Below are 18,660 nucleotides of genomic sequence, written 5' to 3' on the forward strand. Positions count from 1 at the left end.
TCTGGAAATCCTCTTTCCTAATTGTCTTTGCAGGGTGTGATAAAAACACAGCGCACGCTGCTATCCAGTGCCATCCAACCGACAAGCAGGCTCATAAACATGACGCTGTGCCCCGGCCCACCTTACTCACCAGTCCTGGGGGATTTGTGGCTCTTCCAGGTGTGGTAGTGCATGCCTGGAATTCCAGCCCTGGGGAGGCTGAAGCAGGAGGATCACTGGAAGTTTGAGGCCAGCCTGGGCTACAAAGTGAGTTCAAGGCCAGTCTGAACTGCATAGTGAAACCCTGTATCTAAGAAAGAAAGAAAGAAAGAAAGATTTGGGTGGATTCTGGGCCCAGGGATGCTGCCTAGAGCCCCTTCCTCTCAGTGTCCCCATCAGGGTATCCGCTTCTCCTCAGCATCGGGGAGCTGTGTGCTGTTTCCTCACTGAGGGGCTTGTCCTGAGGCCACCGCGGCTTGTCTTCCTGCCAGGTACAAACTAGTGGAGCTCCTATGCTACGTGGTGGTGGGCTTTTTCCCGGCCCTGGTCGTCCTCTCCATGGTAAGTCCCGTCCCCGCCTCTGTGTGGACCCCAGGAGGGTGCGGGAGTGTCCAAGTGCCACCTGACTCTCAAGAGTGTTTCTTTTGGCAACTAGGGAAACTGAGGTTCAGTGGGTCAGGGAGACTTAGCTCCAAGGGCAGGAGAACATGGAGGTTCACGCTTAGGGACCTGCAGGCTCTCTTTCACCCCTCTCTGCCTGGCCCCGAGAGAGCCCTCCAGCCCCTGCACTTCTGCCTTCTTGGCTATGAGAACATCTGCGCGCAGCAATCAGAGTGTATCTGGAGCACAGTGGGAAGATAATTCACAAAACTGGGTCCCTCAGGAGGACACAGAGCTGGGGGCAGCTCAGGGGTACAGAGCTTTGCTCGCCTGTATGAGGCCTCGGCTTCCTTACCCAGCATGGCAAGAACAAAAGCAAAATTCAGGATCTCTGACCCTAAAGCTTATACCTTGACAATAAGCAATGCCTTATATGTTAGACCTGGATTGCCAGCCAGGACCAGCGCGGAAAGTGAGGAGAGTAGGTAAAATAGGACAGAAAGGACCAGGGCGGAGCCCAGCATTGCCTCACACGGAGAGGCCCTGGGTTCCATCCCCAGCCCCGGAAAGGAGAGGAATGTAATTGGCTTTGGGGGCTGAGCTGTGTGCTAACTTCCTCTTTTCCGTGTCTCTGCACTCTGAACCATCCTAGGCATCCCATCCCTTGGAGGTGGAGGTGACATCCCTAGTTCATGGGTGAGGACACCAGGCTCTGAGAGGGGAGAGGCCAGTCCAGGCTTGGGGCAGCTGGGTGGAGTGGGGCCCCCTCTCCCCAACTGGGTGTTGGGGTCCTGGCGGCCTGAGTCACTGCATTTGTACTTAACGTGCGTGTGTGCATGTGTGTGTGTGTGTGTGTGTGTGTGGTGCCGGGGGACTTCTACATAGTAAGCAAGCCCCAGCTAGACAGTTATTATTTTTAAGTCATTATTATTGATAAATGTAGTCAAGCCTAACAGATTTTAAAAACAGAACGGTCAGGCGTCATGTTCCTTTCAGTGTCAGATGGGAAAGTCTTCCTCTTGCAAGTTTCCGAGCTGTCTAAACAGCTACCTATGGTTTCTCCTTTTTTTTTTTTTTCCCCCACTGGGCATTTAACTGGGGGCCTTCACACTGAGCTACCTCCTTAGCTCTTTTCCATATTTTTAAACTTCAAGATACGGTCTTGTAAGTCACTAAGTTGCCCAGGTTGGACTTGAGTCTACGAGCCTCCTGCCTCAGTTTCCCAGAGTGCTGGAGTTACAGGCTTGTGCTACCGTGCCTGGAAGCTCCTGCTTTTTTTGTAGTTTTCTCTGTGGTTTTCACTTTTTTACTCCCAGGCCAGTTTTGTTTGGATATGGTCTTACTCTCCGCATGACCAGCCACCGATCTCCTTCACCTTTCGTGAAATTCACATGCACAAGCGGCTCTCATCACGCAGCCTGGCTGTGCTCTGCTCTGCTGGGGAATCCGGGCCGGGACCTCGCCTGCGCGAGGTGAGCGCTGTGCTGTGGAGCTGCGGCCCCAGCCTTGGCCTATTCTTGTGCAAGGCTGCAGCTGTTTCCCGACGTGGCCTCACTGCACGTTGGTCTTTGGCAGTGCACTCTGGTCCCGCCTTTCTCCCCTGTCACTTCCCGCTGTCCCTTTGGACTTGTATTTATGCTCCAGATTGTCTTTCTCCCTCCAAGTTACTTTTAGGTAAGCGTATGTGTTATAGCTATCAAGTTGGAAGACATTCATCATATCATGTATGAAATGTTTACACACACATATGTACGTATAATAAATGTATATTTAATCATATGTTCTCTCAATATATGTATAAAAATGCGCTCTCACTTCCTTCCCAATATGATGCTCAGTTGTGATTAATAATAGCTTGTTTTGTGCACATTTTTTCTGTTAAAAATTTATTTAGTGAGTTTTTTTAGTGTGAGGGTCAGGCCCTCATACATGCGAGGCAGCTGCTCTGCCACCCAGTCCTGCATTTAAAAAATGTAGGTGGCAGCCAGGTGTGGCGGTGCACCCCTTAATCTCAACACTCGGGGAGGCTGAGGCAGAGTTTGGGCCCTATGTGGGAAATTTAGGAATTTAGTGAGAACTTGTCTCAAAATAAAAGTAAAAAAGTGCTGGGCATGTAGCTCGGTTGAAAGTCCTGGATTTAATCCCCAGGAAATATAAATAAATAAATAAAATACAATTGAAACGCAAATATATGGGGATGTGCAGGCAGACACTGACAGTTTAATTTCCTGGGCCATTCTGCAGCATGCATTTCTCTGCCCTCTTGTGGTCCCTTTTTTCCGTGGCTGTCCACAGTGGAACGGCCACCTCTTAAGACTGTAAAGGTGGGGCCTGGGGATTTAGCTCAGCGGCATAAGCGCCTGCCTTGCAAGCAGGTAGTCGTGAGTTCGATCCCCAGTACCAATAAAAAGGAAAAAGACAAAAAAAAAGTACAAACAAACAAACAAAAAATGGACTGTAAAGATGACACTGCAATTCAGGTAAGGCACAAATAGGGGCCTGGCCCAGTGCGAGTGCTGGGACACCTGGTGCTGCTACTATTGTAGCCTTAACGTCCAGTGGGGATTCTCGATGACTAGGGATACCTTGTTGTGCGGTGATGATCACACATGCACAGTGGAGACAAGACTGAGCAGGATCTGTCTGTCTGTCTGTCTGTCTGTCTGAGCTCTGAGAGACTCTGCTTAGTGGACAATTCAGCTGTCTGCAGGATGATAGGGGTGCCGGGTGCACCTGCCTAAACACGATGCTTTCGTGTGCTTGTCCATGTGACAAGGAACATGCTGCTCACTGTATTTATTTGTTTATTATTTTTTGAGACGAGGTCTTGCTCTATAGTTCATGCTGGCCTTGAACTCACAATGTATCTCAGGCAGGTCTTGAACTGGTGTCAATCCTCCTGCCTCAGCCTCCTGAGTGCTGGGGTTACAAGTGTGTGCCACCATCCCTGGCTGAGTGTGCTGCATATTGTGAGTGTGAGGAAAACTCTGGAAGGCTAGTGGGAGATGCTCTTAATGGTGGCTGCATCTCCCAGCTGGGGAAGGGGCTGGGCTCTTCTTGCTCGTGTCCTGCTTGGCCTGCTCAGGTTCTTTTCCCCAAACCAGCCTGCAGTGGGTGCTCACATCTGGGGCTTATGGATACTATTTTTTTCCTGCTGTCTTTTCTCTATTTTCTACTTTTTAACCATGGACATCAGTTACTTTATAATCCAGAAGCATGAAGTGTGTTCAGAATATCATTCAACCAACTCTACGATCCATCCACAGGACAGTTTTCATTCTGCAATCTGAGCTCCATACCATCAAAGGACAGCTCCTCTGCCCTCTTTCCAGCCCCTGATAGCACTTTCTACTTTCTGTCACTGTGGGCACCTCACAGAAACGAACTTTTCCCATCTGTATCCTTTGTGTAGTTGCTTATTTCACTGGGCATCATGTCTTCAAGTTTCATCGATGTTGTCGCAGGTGTCAGAATGACCTTCCTTCTCTAGGCTGAACATCCCACCGCACGTGTATACTACCTTTGTTTCTACACTCATTCACACTGATGGATGCCTGGGCTGCTTCTAGTTCTTGGCTCCTGTGAGTAACGTTGCTGTGAGCATGGTGTGCAAACACCTGTTCGAGGTGCTGCTGTCAGTTCTTCGGGTTTTAATCAGATGAGGTACAGTTTAAAAAATATAAAATCCATAGATGTATTCCTTGAGATTTTGATAGAAACATGGTACATTTGTGAAATAATATGGGAAGACCTGAAAACATCACAATGTTGAGACTCCCCTCAGGGACTCTGGGCTGGTTCATTTACACATAGTAAAAGACCTATGTGTCTTTTACTCTGGGGAGTGGGAGAGTAGCTGGCTGCTCCTCTGACTTGTGCACTATACTTGTCCTTACTGACAGCCCAACACTGAAGGCACCTGGGAGCTGATGACTGGAGGGGTCTTCTACTGCTTGGGCATGGTATTCTTCAAGAATGACAGCATGAACCTCTTTGCCCATTTCATCTGGCATCTGTTTGTGGCATTTGGTGCTGGTACTCACTACTATGCCATCTGGAGGTACCTCTACCTTCCCAGTACCCTGCAGACATATCAAGGTGTCCAAATGAAGTGGCCCGGAATCCACAAATCATTTGGGCTTTTGGAGCAAAGCATCATGGGAAGTGATCTGCAAACTCTATCCCAGAGCACAGTCCTGAGGCCTGTGTGCCCTTCCTCAAAAGATGGGTGTCAGGTTCCTTCCAGTAACAGGTAGACCTTCCTTTGGCTGCCCACTGAGAAAGAAAGATTCAGTCATTTTCACAGAGGAGCAATTAACTTCATAATGTGTTTCTACTTTAGAAAATGTTTTGTAATACAACCAACATTAATACTTTCAGAAAAGGGCATATTGCAGAATAACAGGCCAAGAGGTGCTTTTTAAGGTCTCGAGGAATCTAGTGAAGAGTCTGGAGGTTTTTGTGCAGCCTGGTATCCAGGGTCTCCTTCTCAGCTGCCAAAGTCCTGACAGGGGAATTGTCCCCTGTTCACGAAAAGTCACCCAGCTTGTAGATGAGGGATGGGGAGTATCCTTGACCAAGGCAGACAGAACCAATCAATTGCAGCCTGTGTGGGGTCAGATTCTTTTCAACAGTGTGCCCTGGGCAGATCCTGATGGAACTTTTTGGGCCATGCTGACTGGGGAGCCCTGAAGTGGCAGCATGGTGGGAGCAGTTAAAAGTCACCACGTTGGAGACCACATTTATCTTCTGACACTAACAATTTCTGCTCCTTCTCCCCTTTTCCCCCTTTCTGGGGAGCTCCTGCAGTGGGGAGTGTGGTGGCAGGAGATGCAGACGCACACAACTGGATGCTGTACTCCACCATTGCTGCTTCTCAGCACAGAAAAGGAGCCAGCAGTCGGCCTTTCTGACTCTGTGGGCCCGGCCATTTCTTCTCATCCTGGAAACTTCAGTCGTTCTGCAGCAGTGGAGGAAGCAGATCCTGGCAACTTGAACACTTGCTTCCTGTTTAGGGCTCGTGACATCAACACTTGGATTCTTGCTGGGTGCCAAACAGCAACTCTCAGAGGTCACTCTGATAGGCTTGGGGGACAAATCATCAGGCTCCCCTGTATGGGGCCTTGGCAAAGTGACCTGGTCCTTCAACCTCGCCAGGGCCCAGGTGCCCAACAGCATGCTCCCTGCTGGGCCGCCCGTCTGCACACTACCACCTGGACAAGAACTGAACCGAAATCTCAGCATTTCTGGAGAAAGCATCTGTCTCAGAGCTCAAGGTTCTGATTCTGCAAATCCCATGTGGACGGGGTGGATGAGGACAGGCCAAGATAGGGTGCCTTACTATGCTTCACTTGCACATTCCAGGGCAGCCCAGGGTGTTAGCACCTGGGACCCCATGTGTTCAAGCCAGTATTAAACCACCTTGACACCTCCTGGTGCATTTCCCTGGACCAGGGATCAAACACAATCTGCCAGGCAGGTGCTTGTTGCTGCTGAGCTAAGCCCCTTGTGCAGCCTCCTTTTAACTTAAGGACTCCTCTCTGCTCCCTATCATTCTCTGTGCTCACTAGAGTTGAGATCAGATCTGGAAAACCCCACTAGTGAGAGTTTGGGTCAGTTCCCTAAACTCTGTGAGCTTCAGTGTCCTCAGCTTTAAGATGGGTATAATGAAGAGGTACCTTGCAGTATCGAGGGGAGATGTAACAGGATAAGAGTGCATGGTGCCCAGCCTGGTGTCCTAATTGGTTTTGATAGCAGTCCACTTGGAAAATAAGCCAATGCAGGGGTGTCTGCCAAGGGAAACAATCACTAACGGTGAAATTTCAAACTGTGGACAGGCTGGACAGACAGTGTCTGGACAGACTCCTTTGTCTGGACAGACAGAGGAGAGCATTCTGATGAGTCCCGGCCATATTTCCTCCATTAGCTCTAATTCCAGACCTGCTTCTCGTACACCTTTCTCTTCCTTAGCTTCATTCAGGAAGTGACTTGCCCAGGGTTTGGTTTTACTACAGCCCAGACCCTGATCTTTTCCAACACACCACAGACACTGCAGGAAGAACTTCTCCCAGGCTCTGTCCCAGGAGCTTGCTAACGGCAGAGTGGGAATTCAGCTGCACATTGCTTCCTGTCTGTCCTGGGACCATCGTGTCCAGGGTGATCCTGGGGAGCTGCTGCCACGCTCCAAGGAGCCAGGAAGGTCTCTGGCAGTGGCCTGGCAGACACTCTGGGCCTGAGTTTGTGGGCATTGCCAGGGCAGGTGGACAGGGAGGTGAGGCAGGAAGTGACAGGGAGAGGCCAGGACATCCCAGGGCTTCGGGGACCTGACCCAATGAAAGCGCTGGGTGGCTGGGCGAGGAGGGCCAGGCTGGGAATCCAAAGGCACCTGGATCTGAAGGTACAAAGCCTTGGTGGCCACAGGGATCCCAAGTGTGTGGATGCCCCCAAAAGTTTATAGGGAATGAATGTTGTAGCCCCAGGCTTCAGTTCACCAGCAGCTCCCTTTCCACTCATGGTCAGCAAGGAGATCAGGCACCTTCTCCTAGGGTGGTACCTGTAGTCCCCGATTTTGGACGAGGGAAGTGGGGGGACCTCAGGCTGCTCATGGTATCTATTCTGGTTTCATGTTGCTGGTGCTAAGTGGCGGGGGGCAAAGCTCCCCGGGCTGGGAAATAGACACTTGCCTTTGGCTCTGTAGCAGGGGGCTGAGGTGCAGGCTCTGGGAACTGCACATGGGGATCCAGAAAGAGCCAGGAAATCCCACAGCTGTTCATGGAAAGAACAGGAAACTGGGGAGGCAGGAGGCCCACCTGCATGGAGCTCCCAGTCTCTGTCTCTGGGGGGCAGTTTTCTACATGTCCTTCAGTGACCAGCACAGCCTCCCTGGTAACTGATCCTCCATGGCAGGACACCAAAGCACAGACAGGTTGATGACTTGCTCAAGGGCACACTCCTTCTAGCCAGCAGAGCAAAGCTGGGATTGTTTAATGCCCAGGTGTCTGCCTTGCTGTTTCCACAGAAACTCAGTGTCCCTAAGTCTCTCCCAGAGCGGCACTGGAAGAGATGACTTAAAAACACTGAGTAATAATTTTAAAAAATATTAGATGTAGCCGGGTGTGGTGGTGTACACCTATAATCCCAGTACTTGGAAGACAGAGACAGAAAAATCACAAGTTCAAGGCCAGTCTGAACTATATAAGAAAACCTTGTCTTCAAATAAACAAATAAATAACCCGGATGTGTGGCATTACCAACTTCCATGGCTACCAGTGTGGCGCAGAGGTCGAGTTGGTGGGCACAGCAGACCCTGTCCCAGGCTGGGAAGCAGGTGCCCTGGAGAGAAGGTGCCGGCTCCCACCCCACACAGATGCCGCTGGTCAAAATGCCGGTGCATTGCCACGAACCCCTTCAGGACATTCCCTCCCTCACTGTGAACACTGAGGCCGCTGTTCTCGCCACTTCCTGCCGCAGCTCTCCATTTTTATGTGACAGAAATTGCCATAAAAGTCTGATCAAGAGGGGATGATCATAAAATATGGTGAATGTTTACATTTAAAAACTTGTTATATTAAAAGGCATTCTGGACTTCGGTGTAAGGTCTTGGTGTCTCATTCCTCCCTGGCTGTGGCATCCAGCTGTCTTGCTTCTTGAGAGGTGAGCTTTGGGCAGCAATGAAATCTGTTTCCCTGAAGTCCCACCATAGCCCTGTCTCCCGCGGCCACATCGGGCCCTGGCAACCTCACCCCAGCTCTGGGAGGTCTGAGGGGCAGTGCTCTCACCCCAGTTAGGCTGCCTCTGAGAGCTGGGGAGGGCCAGTGCCATCTCCGGGGGGCAAGGTCCCTTCGTGCCCAGTGCTTCTGGCCTGGCAGCGGGAGACCCTGATGTCTGGAATGTCCTGTGTTTAGGGGCTCAGCTGGGCAGGGGGGAAGCTATGAGCCTGTTCCCTCCAGAATTTATATCCCAGCAGCCAGCTGACCCCACTGACATCCACAAGATAAAGGGGCATCAAAACCTCAGTAAAGCAACAGTTTAAAGAAAAAAGATTATGGGTCTGTGCCCAGGGAGGTGACTGTCTTTATCCATCTGACCTTTGGGACAGGACCTGGGTCTTCTAGACTAGGCATGGCTGGTACCAGTGGGTCTTTCAGCCACACATCCCTCAACTCATCCTGACAACTTTCTTATGCCCGTCTGGCTTCAAAGTGGGCCCCAGTCTGATTGTCAATCTCACGGCAGTATAGGGGGCCTGGGAGGCCCACCCCTGAGGCTGGCCTGCAGCCAGCCTGGGAAAGGATTACCTGTATTCCTGAGACCTGCCTGTCTCAGCACCTGGGACAGCTTCAGATCACATGGGTTAGTGGAGACACCTTATCTATTCCCAGGGTATGTCAGCCTTCCCCAGGATTTTTAATAAAAAGCCACTCTAAGAAACACATCTCAAACCGTGATCCAGTGTGCATATCCCTGACCTGGGTGATGGGCCCTGGGCTTTCCTGCCCTAGCCTGTCCATCCTGTCCTGTCCTGTCTTAGTCTTGGCCCATTGGCACTGCCATCACAAAAGTGCCATGGAGCAAATGGCACAGTTCCAGAGGCTGGAAGCCCAGCCCAGGACCAAGGTGCTGGGGATTTGGTGTCTGATAAGGACTGTGCTCTGCTTCTTGGATGCTGCTTCTCGCTGTGTTCCAGAGGCTGACTGCACCAGCAGGCTCCTGCAGGCTTCCTATCTATGGAAGGCACCGATCCCTTTCACCAGGGCACAGTCCCATGGCCCATTCACTTCCCACAGACCCCATCTCTTAATACCATGACCTTGGGGTTTGGGTTTCAGCATACAAAGCAGGGTATGCAAGCATTGAGACTGCCCAGTCCTAGTCTAATCTTTGATACCCCATCCCACCCCACTCTGTTCTATATCATTTTTTCAAGTGGCAGGCTGCATCCCACTGCACTGATTTTACAGCCCACAAGTAAGTCTGAATCCTAAATTCTAGAAGATGCTCTTGTAGGATGTGCCTGGAGAACCATGGTTGTTGGTCATGGGTTCTTGGTGTCTATTTGCTGTGATTGTCCAGTGTCAGTGTTGCGTTACCCTGTGTGCCCCATGGCTGTGTGGGGACAGATAGAGAGAAAAGAAAACAAGGGCTCCCAAGAATCTGGCTGCTCGGAACTCTCATTCCACCGAGAGGAGCACAGGACCAAGTCCTGGGGGCTCTTTACTTGGCTAAGGCCCATACCCTGGGGCCTTGGGGTTGGATGGTTATGGAGACCTCAGCTGGGTAGCATGTGTGCCTACAAGTGTGCCAGACTAGCTCATGCAGGGTCAGGAGAGCAGGTAGGAGAGATGGAGCTCATTCAGGAAAGAGCAGACCCAATTTTGGAAGGGCTACCCTGTCTGCAGACAGGGGCGAATTCCTGGTTCTGGCTGCCTCCCTGGAAGTCCTGTTTACATCTGAGTTCCCATAGTGGCAACTATGGGCAGGGACCTCCCCTCCTGCTTTTTAAGGCTTTTCTTTGGGAAGGAGAGCAAGAAGGCCCAAGTGTCTTCCATCTTCCGTTTTATAGCTCCATGAAGTCTAGAGAATGGCATCGGCACATGACTTTTTAATGTCGTGCTCCGCGTGCTGGCAGGGGATCCTGTTTGTGAAGCTATTTTTTTGGTTGTTGTTTGTTTTTGTTTATCTTTTTGATACAAGGTCTCGCTATGCAGTTCAGTCTAGCCTGGAGTTTACTTTGTATTCCAGGCTGGTTTTGACTTTGGAATGACTCTCCTGCCTCAGCCTCCCCAGTGCTGGGATTACAAGTGTAGGCCACTACACCTGGCTGAAATTGCTATTTTGTATGAGCACAGTGTTTGGCAAACATTTAGATCAAGAAGAAGAGAAAGAACCCTCACAGTGAATATTATGGTTCCCAATGGAGACAAAAGAGCTTAAGTAAAGAAAATGTCAAATTGCCTTGTTCCTACTGAATTATTTCAAGATGCCTCACTCTTGCTGATTTTTAATTCCCTTTCAAAAAATAACACTCCTTAATTGTTTTTATTAAGTGATTTCTGTTCCTTGTAGAAAGTTTAGGATATTTATAAAAATATAAAGTACATTATGGGGGAATAGGTGACATGAAGCTGTCATAGTGGCAGTTCTCAGGATTGAGATTATTTGATTAATAACTGTCATGTCTCTGGGAAAATGGGGAGGCTAAAATCAGGGAATCTCCAGGTCTGGCTGGGTTCATCATGTCTTACTGGGGTTGGGGATGTTAATAATGGACCCAGATCCTTCCCTGGGGCAGGGCACCACTGTATGTCCTATCTGGGCAGCCAGGAAAGCAGCTGCCAAGTAATCTTAGGGGTAGTGGAAGAACACTGAGGCAGGGTCGCAGTCCGTCCTCATGAGACCAAGCGGAGGGGAATGACAACTGTTGACTACACCACATCTCCTCTGGCCGTCAGAGGACAAAGTGGGAGAGGCAGGTGCTTCTCATGTCTCATGGCACAGGCCCAGCTTAACTCTCTGTCCAGGAGTTGGCTAGCTCCAGGGTGGGGGTGGGGAAGTCCTTGTAGGTTTCCACAGCCCCAGATGTCAAAAAAGTCAATGTAATTAATTTTTGTGAACTTGATAACACCATGGACTGCTCCTGGCCTTGGTTCCGCATCTACAAAGTTGGACACTGGATTAAACTCGAGCTTTCACACTTCTTTTCTTGGGTCCTAGCAAGAAGAGCTCTACCTGGACCAAGTTCTTCACCCCAAATTTTAACAAAGGGCCAGGTAATAAAATGTTTTAGGCTTTTGAATGGTAAAGTCAGTCTCTATTGCATGAAAAAAATTGGACAGTATGGAAACAAAAGCGTAAAACTCTCCACCCATAAAACTTTATTTACAAGAACAGACAGCATGCCAGATCTGTCCCCTCCCTGGTGGTAGTTGGTCAATTTCTGCCAATGAGTAGTTCAGGGAGAGGTCTGGTCATGTGGACAGGGTTTTGTGGCAATATGTCTTTTTCTGTAACTTGTTTATTTAAACACTGCCTTTTTGTATTGCAGCATATCTTCTGGCTACAGTCTCCCAGTCCAGGAGAACAAGGAGGAGGACATTCATGAGACTCCTATAAAGATTCATGGTCAAGTCTTGGCTCAACTGTCAACAATCTGACTTTCTGAGCTTGTTTCCTCTGAATCATCTGAATCAAGAGTAACATGTGCCTCCTAGCGTTGATGTTCAAGGCCCTAGTAAAGGGCCTAGCATAGTGCAGGTAGTGTACTTATGTTTTCCCTTTTTTCAACCCACCTCGAATATGATGAGGTCATTACTATAAAAAAGCAAATAAACTCCTCCCCGAGTATTAAGGACAGAGTTATTTTTTATATTTTCGGTACTGGAGATTGAACCCAGCGCCTTCTCAATGAGTTTATCTCCAGTACTCTTTTCTATTCGGAGGCAGAGTGTCACTAATTTGTTCGCCCAGCATAATTTGACTTTGTGATCCGGTTGCCGTAAGCCCCAAAGCGCTGGGATTACAAGCCTGTGGTTCTGTTTTGTTTTTAAAGAAAACAAATTACAAGGGAAGGCAGAAGAACCAAAGCCCCAGAGCCGACCTGGCCCCATTTTGCCGCGTTTAGAATCAGTGTGCGACTACGCAATTTCTTTTAAAGCTCTGACTTCTGAGGGAAAAAATTCGCCACCCGTTTCCTTTCAAAGACTTAGATGCTCGTAAATTGAGGGGCACAGTTCCGTAGCCACCCTATCTTGCACTCTCTATGCTACTAGAAGATGGGAATGGAGATGGGTCAAACCACCTTAGAGCCTGGAAGCTACGGGTGCCGCAAGGATTTAGAACCAGCCCCGCCCCTCTGTCGAGGCCCCGCCCTCAAACCAATTCCACTGGGAGGCCGGCAGGAGGCGCCAGTGCACACGCCAACTTTTTTAATCATGCCCCGCCCTCTCCTCGAGGTCCCGCCCCTCTAGGTGCCGTTTCTGCCTATTGGGCGTCGAAGTGCCAGGTCACCGTCCTGCCTCTCTTAGACCCGCCTTCTACGAGACCCCGCCCCATAGAGGCCCCGCCCCTGCCGTTAAGCGGCCAGCAGGAGGCGCCGCGGCGCGCGCGGATCACTGGCTCCGGCCCGGGCTAACGGCAGGCGTGGGAACGCGGCGACTGAGCCCGCAGGCTGCGGCCGGCTGCGGCTGGCTGTGCTGGAGGTGAGTGCGGTACGCGCGACGAAGGGCGGCGGATGTGAGAGTCACGCGGACGGGCCTGCTTGGCTGCTGCGGGGTCCCAGGCGCGGAGGCTGCGGGTGGGGAGCGGCGGAGCGCGCACTCAGGGCCGCGGGACCGCGCGGAGCGTTTTCCCGCGCGGTGAACTCTGGTAGGGCAGGGGGTCAGGCTTGCTCGGTTGCTATGGAAACCGGCCGACTCTCGGGCCCCAAGAGCGGCCCCCGAAGCCCAAAGGTCCGGGGTGAACCAGCTCGCACGTCTCTTAGGCTCAATCCCGGGTCCGCCTCCAGCTCAGGGGACTCCCGGACTTCGGGTTTCCTTGGGTACGTCTAAGGTGCCTCCGTGCGTGCAACGTCCCACGCTCTCCCGCCTCCCGCCTGCCCCGCGACACGTTTCCCGTAACTGCGTATCAGGAGACCGATGCTGAACCGAGCTTTGCCCGTGGGGCGGACTTGTTTGTGTCCTTGGGGAGCCAGTGGGTAGGGCATTGGTGGGCTGCAGAGCTGCCTGCCCAGCCCATCAAGTGTTCGGTTAATCTGAATTGCCAAAAAAGTATTTGATTACTGGAGCCACCTCTAATGCAAGAGGAGCCAGTCTTTTCAACCCGACTAGGAAGAGTCTGTTCCCCCTCCAGACACCAGCAGGCAGGATGACACCTGATTGAATTATGTTTGCAAGCAGAACTCGCTTTTGATTGTAAATGCAAAGTTAGGGTTTAGGGAAGAGGGACATAAAGCACGGTGTGTGAGTTTGCCGATCCCCTTTCCTGCTACTGGAATGATAATGAGTTCCACATTGTCCTGTTGGAACGCAAGTGTCCCTCCACCCATGTCAACCTGTGCTCACCACTCCCTCCCTCTATGCTGTGACTTGAGCTTGTTTTTCATCAGGAATGGGACTCCTGAGAGCAGGAGATGAACAGCAGGTGCCCAGCTCTCTGGTTGTCTAGCTTGGGTGGTTCCCCAAAGTGCTTGTGTGACAGAGTGAGAACTGAACAGAAAAGAAAAAGGCAGGTCACACTTCCCAGAAAAACGGATCTGATTATGCAGGACACAGGACATGTGCTGTTCCGTAGGGTTTTTCTGCATTTCTCTTGGCTTTTTAAAAACCAAAGTCTGTCTTATTTGGACAGTTTGTGCTCTGCATTCTGTGATTAAGGAAAAAGGTGATCCTTGTGCAGGTGGCTCTGATCACTAGTGTCCTCTGCATTAGCCACAGGGAGGATGACTGCAGAGGAAGAAGACTTCCTGAAAACCCCGAGGTAGATAAGGTTGGGAGTTCACAGGGACTTCTTGGGGTGACGAAGTTACTGGGAAGGAATGAATCACTACTTCCCACTTACATCGTCTCCCTGCTTTACCTGCTTTTCCCGTGGTTTTCCTGACTTTGCTTTAGAATCTGGCACCAGAGGCTGCTGGAAAGGAGGCAGGGGCGTTACTGAAGTTCAAACACCACAGCCCCTCACTTGGGAGGGGACCTAGTGGTTACATATTTGTAATTTTCTACTTGTTTCTTATTAAAGCAAAACAGTAGGAGTGTCAGACCTTACCAAACCTGCATCACCCGATGCAAGATGCCCACTACTTCTCCTGGGCCACTGTATCCTGGGCCTTTAAAGACTTGTGTGACTTTGTGACTTTCCTCCCACTTAGGGATGCTTTCTGCAGCTCTTGGCATTGTGTTTCAGTTTACCTTCAGATTGCATCTTTAGAGACAGAGGCTTCTTGTGCTATGACCCACTTTGTACCTGGCTCTGGACCCTGGGGAACCTCTGTCCATGGAGATGTGCCCTGAACTTCAGTTAGGCCACACGTCTGTGGAGGATCAGGTCCCCTTGAGAATGTGTGCTGGCTTCTGAGCAAGGACATCTCCAGAGCCAGGGTTGTGCAGCCCTCAGGGATGGCCTAGAAATCTGACCTGTGGGGCATTAGTCTCTGACACCAGGTTCCCTTTGGGGACAGATCTGAAGCAGCCAGTAAATGCAGATGCAAAACTGGCTGTCTGTGATATAAATGCTTTGCGAAAATGCTTTTGTTGTTACTTAAGTGAAGGATTCATAAAGGAAAGCCACTGCCAGCTCTGGGCTTCTTGGGACTTGACAAGGTGACTTGTCGAATGTTCCTCCAGGGAGGAGAAACTGCAAAACTTAAGACCTCATGAGCAATTTTTGTGACCAGTAGTTGGAATCTTTGCAAAGCCACTGTTTGAAAGCAGATTCGGTTCTTCAGAAAGCCAGTACAGAATGAAAGCTTTGCAGTGATATATCCTAAGCAGTAGATTGTAGGAACAGAGGACCTGTTATCAAATAGGGCAGGCATTACTGTTGGGAACCCAGGTTTCTGTGTGTGAAGTTTTGGAGGAACCAGAGTCTTCCCAGAATGCTTGGCAGTGGCAGGCATGTGGCTGTAAGAACAGAATGGTGATCTTCTGGTTGGCTTCATTCATGAGTGGCTTGGTGGCATCGAGAGGCTGGCCCAGAGACAGGGCTGCAGTGGGCAGCAAGAAGACACCTGAGTCGTGGTATCAGCTGTAGAGGTCTGGACAATCACATTTCTGGGTCTGCAGAGGGTCTTCGTGAGGCTCCCTGGACACTGCATCCCTTCACAGCCACCTGCCTTTCCCAGAGCCTTTTCCAGCACCCACAGGACTTCGAGTGAGCTGAGGCTGGAGGTATAAACTGATTGCAGTAGAGCTGGCTGGCTAGAGTCACAGTGGCAGTTGCCTGTGCTGCCTGCCTCCAGTGGGTCCTGAGCACTCTTTCTAGAGCCTTGCAGAGTATGAGCTCTTTCCCTGGCTCACTGATCATCGCTGTGGGGGAACACAGCACAGAAGGGCATAGATCACCCAGAGATGTGTGCAGAGCTTCTCCCTGTGTCCCTGCCTTGCAGCATAACCTCCAAAATCTGTCCCTGCTCTTGGCTGACCTGTCTCTCTCAAGGGAGACCCACAGATAATCTCCACTTGTAAACCCTGTGGGGTGCTTAGACTACTGGGGTTAGGATTCTGCACCGTATCAAAGCCTCCCAGGGCCATTTCCTTCTCTCCCAGTGAAACTGCATCTCCAGAGCTGGATGTGGTGGGAGGAATGCAACATTCCAGGCATGCCTCCCATGTCCTCAGCGGCTACAAGGAGGTCCAGAGCTGTGTCCCAGGGAGGCATGTGTCTCCTTCACACTGGGAGTAGCCTTCTCTGCCAGGTCATGAGGAACTCACTTGCTTGAACAAACCTGGCTACAGTTGCCATTTCCCTGATCTTGGTGGATGGAGTTTCTATAAATGTTAGTTTGATTTGGTGGCTGAGAATATTGTTGAATTTTTCAATATATTTTCTGATTTTCTGTTGAATTACTCAATGAACCATTGACAGAAAGAGGTTGAGGTTTAAATCTCTAAACGTAGGTGTTTCTTTGTACCTCTCAGTTTTTGAGTTTGATTCATGTATTTTTCAGGTTTGTTGTTTGGTAAAAACACATTTAAGATTGTTGTTTCTTTCCTTGTGATGCTGTGAATTGAGCCCAGGGCCTTCACAGGTAGGCAAGTGTACTGCTGCCGAGCTATGCCAGTGCTTTAAAATTTTGAAGCAGTCTTACTTTAGTTGCCCAGGCTGGACCTGAATTTGTGATCTTCTTGTCTCAGCCTCCCAATTAATTGAATTACAGACATGTGCCACCACATCTTTCAGGATTGCTGTTTTCCTAATGAAGTTATCCTTAAAAGTGTAATGCATCAATTACCTTAAATATACAGTGCCCCTCTCTGTGTCCATTTTGTCCATCTGTGTCATCATTCATTCATTTATTCGGTATTAGAGACTGAACACAGGGCCTTTGATCTGCAGTCCAACTTTATCTGACATTAACATAGCCTTTTTTTGAGTAGTAGTTGCCTAGAGTATCTTTTTTATTCTTTTACTTTCAGCTTACTTACAGTTCTACACTTGAATTTGGTTTGTTATAGACAGCATTTGGTAAGATTATGTTTGTTAATACATTATATCAATATGTGATTGATTTATTTGTTACTGGAAATTGAATCCAGGACCTTTGCACTGAGCTATATCCCCAGTCCATTTTTCACTTTTTATTTTGAAACAAGGTTTTGATAAGTTGTCTAGGTCAGGCTCAAATTTGAGATTCTTCTGACCCAGCTCTCAGACTGCAAGAGTGTGTCGTTTTGTGTTGCTCTAGGTATCCCATTATACATAATTTTGGGGGTCTTTTTTGAGATAGGACCTCACTATGCAGTTTAGACTGGTCTTGAGCCCACTTTGTAGCCCAGGCTGGTCTCAAACTCACAACGATCCTCTTGTATCAGTCTCTCGAGTGGTGGAATTACAGGCATGTGCCACCATGCCTGGCTCAACATACATGATTTATCAGTCTACTGGCAGTGTCATTTTACCAGATTGAAGGAAGCTTAGAAGTGTTACCTTTTTTTGTCCCTCTATTCTCTCTTAAATTATAATTGTTTTAAATATTCTTTTTCTACTTACATTTAGAAGCAGGTCAGAGTGTTACAATTTTTGTTTGAGGGATTTCTGGTTTTTGGTGTAGTGAACGATTTCTCACTTGAAACCTGGGTGACTTTGCATGATACTATGGCACCCTGGGTCTATCAACCTCCGCTTTAGCCAGCTTTTCTGACACTGCTCAGGCAGAGGAAGTGAGCTCAGGCTGAGGTAGAAGTCTAGGTTCTCTACTCGGCCTCTGTTGACTCAAAGTGGGGTTTGGGGCCCTTGCTGCTGTGGGTGAGAGTGGAAGTTGCATCTCTGCAGGGTCCCCACTGACGCTGCAGTGGGAGTAGCTCTGTTACCACACGGTCCTGACTGTGACCCTGAGGGATGGGGTTAGAAGGGACACCTCCGAGTTACTGGGTGAGGGTGGACGTGCTGGCTCCACATACCTTCACCTGCGTGGAGCTGGGGGGACGTACAGACACTGTGAGGAAAGTTCCAGCTCCTAATCCATCTCCCTTAGATCTGTGCCAGGGGCTGGGTTGGGTTCCTTAGAGCCTGGCAAGTGAAGTCCAGGCTCTCCACCAGGCCCCTGCAGTGCACGTGTGGGTAGAGCTGGAGTCACAGTTGCCCTGCAGAGTGTGGCTGTTCTTTTATATAATAGTCAGTCAGGAACAGCTTTAGGTGGAGGCACAGGAGAGGCTTACGAAAAATATGTTTCAGTGTATTTATACATCCTGCAGACAGGAGGCATGGTGTGCTACCTAGGACCGTGTAGGAAAGACACAGAGTGGTCAAGAAGCAGAAGACAGGAATGAGAGGACAGCGTTGGGCAAAGCCGGGCAGGGTTAATCATGGGCGCCGCTCATCTGAGTAGTTCTAGTGGGCCCTAAGCCACAGGCGTGGTCCTTGGCTGCCTGGGACCTGGACGTGGGCTGATTCATGCAGAGTAATAATGTCCCCATGTATGTACAGGCCAGACGGAGGGGGCATGGTCCTGGAGTGTTAAATTTGTGGAGTTTCTGCCTTAGCCATTCCCTGTCTCTGGGAATTGGGAGGGGTGGTGCCTTCCCAGACAGAAGGATTTTAAAGGTGCGCTCAAAGACTTTTAAAGATAATCATAATATTTGAGGTGGGAAGATGCACGGATACATATGGAAGATGGTGCAGAACAAGTTTTTGTAAGCTTGTCTGTCACACGAGGCTGCCCCTTCCTCAGCCGCTGGTTGGGTAGGACAGGCAGGCTTTCTGTGGGGTCTTTGCTCTGAGCATTGTTGCTGTTTCCAGGTTGCAGACTTCTTCAGCTCCAGGTTTGGAATATTTGAGGCACAAAGAAAATTAGAGAAACCACCACTGTGGCATGCTGGAACTCTGAGGTCTCTAGTGTGTCTCTTTTTCTCTTTACATTTCAGGGTC

At 49.8% G+C, this 18,660-nt stretch overlaps 2 long non-coding RNA genes across 4 annotated transcripts in view; both read left to right on the forward strand.

The window, feature by feature from the left end:
- The first annotated feature begins 46 nt into the window (after nt 1-46).
- On the forward strand, nt 47-2,358 carry LOC106027758 (uncharacterized). Its single transcript, XR_001201335.3, has 2 exons — nt 47-540; nt 1,896-2,358. It is a non-coding gene; the product is annotated as an uncharacterized LOC106027758 (long non-coding RNA).
- A 10,280-nt stretch (nt 2,359-12,638) lies between these two features.
- The window catches only part of LOC111753295 (uncharacterized), a 51,055-nt gene continuing 45,033 nt past the window's right edge, over nt 12,639-18,660 (forward strand). For all 3 annotated transcript variants that reach the window (XR_002791314.2, XR_010042324.1, XR_002791315.2), the window contains exon 1: nt 12,639-12,776. This is a non-coding gene — a long non-coding RNA (uncharacterized LOC111753295). The remainder of the gene's footprint in view (nt 12,777-18,660) is intronic.

This window comes from Cavia porcellus, unplaced genomic scaffold (assembly GCF_034190915.1).
Source record: "Cavia porcellus strain 051 isolate PalLab524CR breed Dunkin Hartley unplaced genomic scaffold, mCavPor4.1 scaffold_23, whole genome shotgun sequence".
NCBI classification, from domain to species: Eukaryota; Metazoa; Chordata; class Mammalia; order Rodentia; family Caviidae; genus Cavia; species Cavia porcellus.